Source organism: Antedon bifida, chromosome 6, assembly GCF_963402885.1.
Source record: "Antedon bifida chromosome 6, ecAntBifi1.1, whole genome shotgun sequence".
NCBI lineage: Eukaryota > Metazoa > Echinodermata > Crinoidea > Comatulida > Antedonidae > Antedon > Antedon bifida.
Window position 1 is genome coordinate 11,121,329 of NC_136231.1, and position 6,000 is coordinate 11,127,328.

The following is a 6,000-nucleotide window of genomic DNA, read 5'->3' on the forward strand; positions in this document are numbered from 1 at the left end:
CGATCAGTTCATGACTCCAGCATTTATGGCGAGAACTATTTTGATCGCGATTGGCAGACTCTTTGGATACTTATACGTGGTAGTGACCCACTTGACATCATCACTACACCGGTTATAATGGTTGACGTTGGTGTGGCTTCTGTTGATGTTGATGACTTCTATGAAGAAGATCTTGTTAACAATCTTGCCAGTTTGGTATATATAATACAGTAAGTAAATAGCTTTCTTTAACCATATTAAAGTATCACATAATCTATCCAGATTTCTTCTTTTTTCAGTTTTATATGTTTAGAAATGAGTTGAATTTTATTTCATTGCCTATTCTTTTAATATCTAAACAATAATTAATATTTCTTCCTTACAGGCAATTCAACCCTAGAACATGATGAGTTAGTTAACCTTCAAGCAGAAATTGTTAATGCAGCACAAACCGGTACTTTGTACGAGAGTCTTGAAGTTGAGGTTATTAGCAATGACCGATGCTTCTCCCCCAGCCGAAGACCCAACAAGGGGTGTGAGAGCAACAAATACAACAGGAGGTCCAAGTACAAGCAATAAAACGTAAGTCACATTTAAGAAGTAATGAGTTGAAGTAGAGTTTTCTGTAGAGTTACTGTAGTAAAGAACTGGCTTGTATCGTCTTGTCCAAAGTCTTAAATTGTATTCTCATGTGTGGCTTGTAACGAACATAACCATAATGCCTATATCATTAAAAAACAACATAACTAATTGGTTCACAGGTATTCTGAGAAGCAAGCTGAAGAAGAGGCATCTAGTGACCCAGGAGTAGAAATCATCTATCAATTCTCAAGCACAATGAGTATACGTTTACAACGGCTGATGCTATTTGAGATTCAACCTTGCATCTCTATATTGGATACCAGTGTAGATTTAACACAATTCTTTCTAAACTCCAATATAGGCTATCAAGCTGTGGTAATACACCATAGGTTTGATACAAATATTCTACGAAAAAAAAGGAATTATTCAATGATTTTTACAGGGTGAAATTGTGCAAAATCTGGGACATTCTTCACATCCATGGAAAATGCCCAGGAGTATCTGATGCAGAGCTCGTCAGCAACAACACTGTAGATATAATCCATGGCTGGGCCAACTTCACTGATCTTGCCATTAATCTGTCAGGAAGTGGTTACTTCTTTAAATTCAGCATTGTTTATTCCAAATCATCCACGCTAGAAGGTATCAACTCAACAGAGTTTTCTGTCATTGAGGGTGTTTTCCACATATCAATCGCAGATCAACACTAAAAGTTGTTGAGAAATTTGATGTTCAGTTTAATCTAATTGAAGATTTTACAATGGATATTGCAGAACATCTGGATTCCAAGGTTGGTGATTTTTTAATTAATTATAAGTCATTTTCAAATTGTCAATACAGTTTTTCTCTCTAATTAACCATCCATCTTCTATTTAATACTGCATTATAATTCTAAAATCACCATCAATTGTAGACTAGTGTATCCAATCTAAGAGCAACTTCTTTTTGAAGACTATTTACAGTCCATTTCAAATTTTCAATGCAGGTCTCCCTCTATTTAACCCACTACCTTCTATTAATACTTCCCCCTACCCCAATTTTAAAAGCATCTTCAATTGTAGACTATCGTATCCACTCTAAGAGCAACAAACGTTACTGTTACCATGAATAGGTATAATAAGTTCAATTTATCCACGGAGGCCCAGATCAACACAGGGTTGCTCTTCCCAGCTTCTCGAACTTCACTAAATTCTTATTGGATGCTACACACACAGATCCTCTCAATTTAAGATGCAGACGAGCATGTTCATACATGCATACATACTGTACATTAATTAAACAAATATCCAGTCAAATGTGTGTACAACAGGGTCATTGTTTAGAAATTGAGCAACGCATTGCTTTTTCAACCTTTGACATCCATTGACAGTTTTCATTTGAGCACCCACAGCGCCTTAAACTTCTCACTAAAGCTTTTCTGGTAGCTACTTAAAATCTATCCGTTTTAAAAGCAGGTATTTTGAGTCTCTAAGATGAGGAGTGCCATAATCTGTCTTCATATACAAAATGAAGTTTGTAATTGTTAAATATACAGTATATGTTGACATAGTGTGGACACCTTCTTCATGTAGACTCCGATATCCCAGCTCAAAGAGCTCTATGCGAGGAAACAAACAATGAGAAAAGTTAAGAGACTAAGGGGACGACCCAAAATCACATCAAAATTATAGAAAATGAAAAAACAAAAATAAACAAGTCTATGCACACTTTGGACAATAATCGCTCTGATTGGGGAAGTCTTGTTAAGTGCGCTATGTCGCAAGATGTTCAGCGTTCGTGATAGTGATATGTTTGCGGTACAGAACAATCACAGCATGTTGATTGAAATGTGGAGAAAAACGCAACCGTTCTTTTCATATTGATTTCATCATGCAACAATACGTCAAATAATTTGACCATACACCTACCGTGTATACGTTTTTGTACTGTATGTAAGTTTTTTTTTAATATTGTGAGTTATATTAAATATTTGTGTTTCTTTGTAGAGCACAATTTTCTAAAATAGAGAAAATGGCACTGACTGAGAAGGTACCTTAAGTTAAAATGTCAGACTATGCGAATGAATCTAAGGAAGAAGAGTGCTAGCAGTGGATCTAATCAACTATTGTAAGTATTAAGCCTAAGAAATAAATATTTAGAATATTTATTCTTTGTGTTGAAGTATACAGTGCCAGTAACTACTGTTTATGTGTACACTAAACTGTTTGCCAGTCCAAACTTCTAGCATTCTCTTTATTTGCCTTCTTTCCTTCTTTGGAAACTTAAGATTATATAATCGTTGGGAAAACTAACATTATCAGCTATATCACTCATTATTTCTGGTCATTAATGGTGATGATTTTTATATTTTTAATTAATAAACAATTTATTGAATCATGGCAATGATTGTTATTAGATTGAGAGAAAATAATTATAAATAGACCACCATAGTTCCTTAGGCAGGATGCTTTACTCTCATTGCCTTATTCTTCGGATGAGATGTAAAGCCGTTGGTCCTGTGTACTTAACAGTGCACATTAAAGAACGTGGTACACTGTTTGAAAAAAGTAGGGGATTGTCTCCCTGTGTGCTGATCTGGTAGGCGCTGCACTGCTGGCTGTCGAGGGTCCATGGAGGGCCTAATCCGAATTTCCTCAGTTTCCAGTAAAGCTTTGAGGACCAGAATAATACATTATAATAATACAGGTTGTGTTAAAATACTTCTATAAAGGAACATTCTTACATTGGAAAGTGTTAGTTCTGTAATTGTAACTTTTTTTTCCCTGAGGTTTTTGTCTGGCACTTATTCATTCGATAGTGACACTTATTTATTTGTTTCAGATTTTTATGAGCCACATTATTCAGTTGCTTTCTTGGATATTGGAGAAGTTACTGTAGAAAGTCCATCGTTTGTACGTGAATATACATTTCATAATGGCTTCACAGTCCTGCTATCGGGATGCAATTCAGGATAATGTAATTCACCACACACATTAGATAATGTATAAATGTAAAAATCATAATGAATGGAACAATGTTAATGACGATGAAATAAAAGTGGGAAACCCAAAAAAGACACAAAAAAAAGATATAAACATTTTCAATAAATATGAACATTTTTATTATTCATTTTAAAAGATTTTATTTCTGTTTTTCAAATGTTATTATTTTGTCAGTTTGGGGAACTATATTTTGCATTCTGTCAAATAAAATCAATGTATAGATATTATAATTATATGCATACTTGACTTTCATAAGGAAATTTGTCAAAGGACTTTCTTACTCTTCTACCTTCTTTTTCTTAACGTGTACTGATAATGCCATTCCATTGTGTAATCAGTCACGTAATTTATAAATTCTGATTAAAATATTACATTTTCCCATTAACATTTTCATGTAAATATTTCAGAATCAATCGGAGAATGCAGGTCAAAGTGCAAAACAGTGTGCACCTTGTGGTCTAGACAATGGAAATGCTGGATACGTGAGGGCAAATTTCATGTCTGGTGATAATGGTGCTCCATTTTTTTCATTTCATGGTATACATAATTACCCAGCTATTGCTGGAAGCACAAGATTGCAAGGTATGTAAAAGCATGACATAATCTGGTCCTTACTTGGACAAACCTAGTCCTTACTTGGACAAACCAGTTGAGTTCTATTGCAGGAAACGCATACTTATACTGTTTACACATGAAGCTGAATGCTTATTTGGATAACATAAAATTGCCATTGTATCCAAGTTATCACCACTGTAATGTTGAGGTTGTCCCTTAGTACTGTTTTATCATAAAATATGTCTTTAATATCGGAATACATTTTTGGTGAAACTTACCAAATGAATATATTTCAACATACTTATTCATTTACAAATAAAGGTATTTTGCTCTTTCTTATCAATAGATGTCACATTCGCTCATTTTGATACTGCGTGTAAGAAAGATCATTACGCTACTATGACCAATCCATCAAATGATGATGGTATCCACCCAATGTCCGCTGTAGGTACTGTACAAAGAAGGTAACAGTCAGAGACAAGAACAGGGTTTACATACATATACCTAATTTAGGGTAAGTACTAATAGTATTTATCCTATATATCTACGGACCACTTGCATTTATCCAAGTTACGTAAATGTAAATCATTGTGTATCCTTACTTGCTAGTTGCATTATTTTCATCAACCTAGTACACTTACCTACAATACTTTTTGTAATGTACCGATTTACAATACAAATAAGTGAGAGAGAGACAAGTTCTGTTATAGTTGAAAGCTAGCACTGAAGTGTTTATTCTTTATTCTACATCTACTATATATAATAACAATATCGGTAATGGGTAATTAATCTGTCAAGGTGGAATGTTTAGTGGTCTCAGCAGAGGGTCTACTTTAGCCATTAGTGACCATTAAGTAGCCAGGGTTATATAGAAGTGGGTTAACATAATATATATGGTAACAGGTGAAGGAAGTATAAATAATTGGTAGCAAGTAATATTAATCAAGTTCAATACATTACATTCCCTCCCTTCTATTATAAACAATTCTAAGCTATTTATTTATAATTGAATCAAAGCAGCACTGTACTAAGTTATGGTTTAATAACACTTTAAATGTATATGGTATAATGCACTGTATAAAGTAAAATATAAGATCAACATTTTAAATTGTCCAGTAATAATGTCCATAAAAGTTTCTATATTTCAGTTATTAAAAATGTCCATATCTTTCCGGCGGTTTTCTATCGCGAGTAAGGTATACTCTTCGCTGAGCAGTAATAGACTGTGCTTCGACAGTCGATTGTGATGTTTCCACTGTTCAGATTTGGATTAATGAGCATTGGAGGTAATTGTGGAGGATCATCTTTGTTTGTAAGCTGTTTATCCTGAGTTTGAACAGGCCTATAACGCTTCCTGATATGGTCGGCATGACGACGACAAACTCGTCCATCTTCTGGTTTTATCTTGAATGAGATGCGACCGGATTTTAATATTATTGTTCCGGGTAACCATTTCAGATTTTGTCCTCTAAAGTTCTTTATATACACCTACTTCCGCAAGACCTTTCGATGATGGGTGATATGGGGCTGTTAAAGAATGTCTTATTCCATTTCGCTTTACGAATGTATGAAATTCATCACTGGTGAAACATGTTCCATTGTCGGATACTATTTTATCTGGCAATCCATGCGATGCAAATATAAGCCTAAGCTTATCCACTGTGGTATTTGTCGTTGAGGAATTTACCGGAATTACCTCAAGCCATTTTGAGTATGCATCGTATTAAAAACATTTCCAATAAATGGTCCAGCATAGTCGATATGTAATCGTGACCATGGTCTATTTGGCCAATTCCATGGGTGCAATGGTGCTTTAGGTGGTAAATTTTGATTGGATTGGCATGTATCGCACTGCTTTGATATGTCTTTGTCCATATTAGGCCACCATCCCGAGCAAAACTTT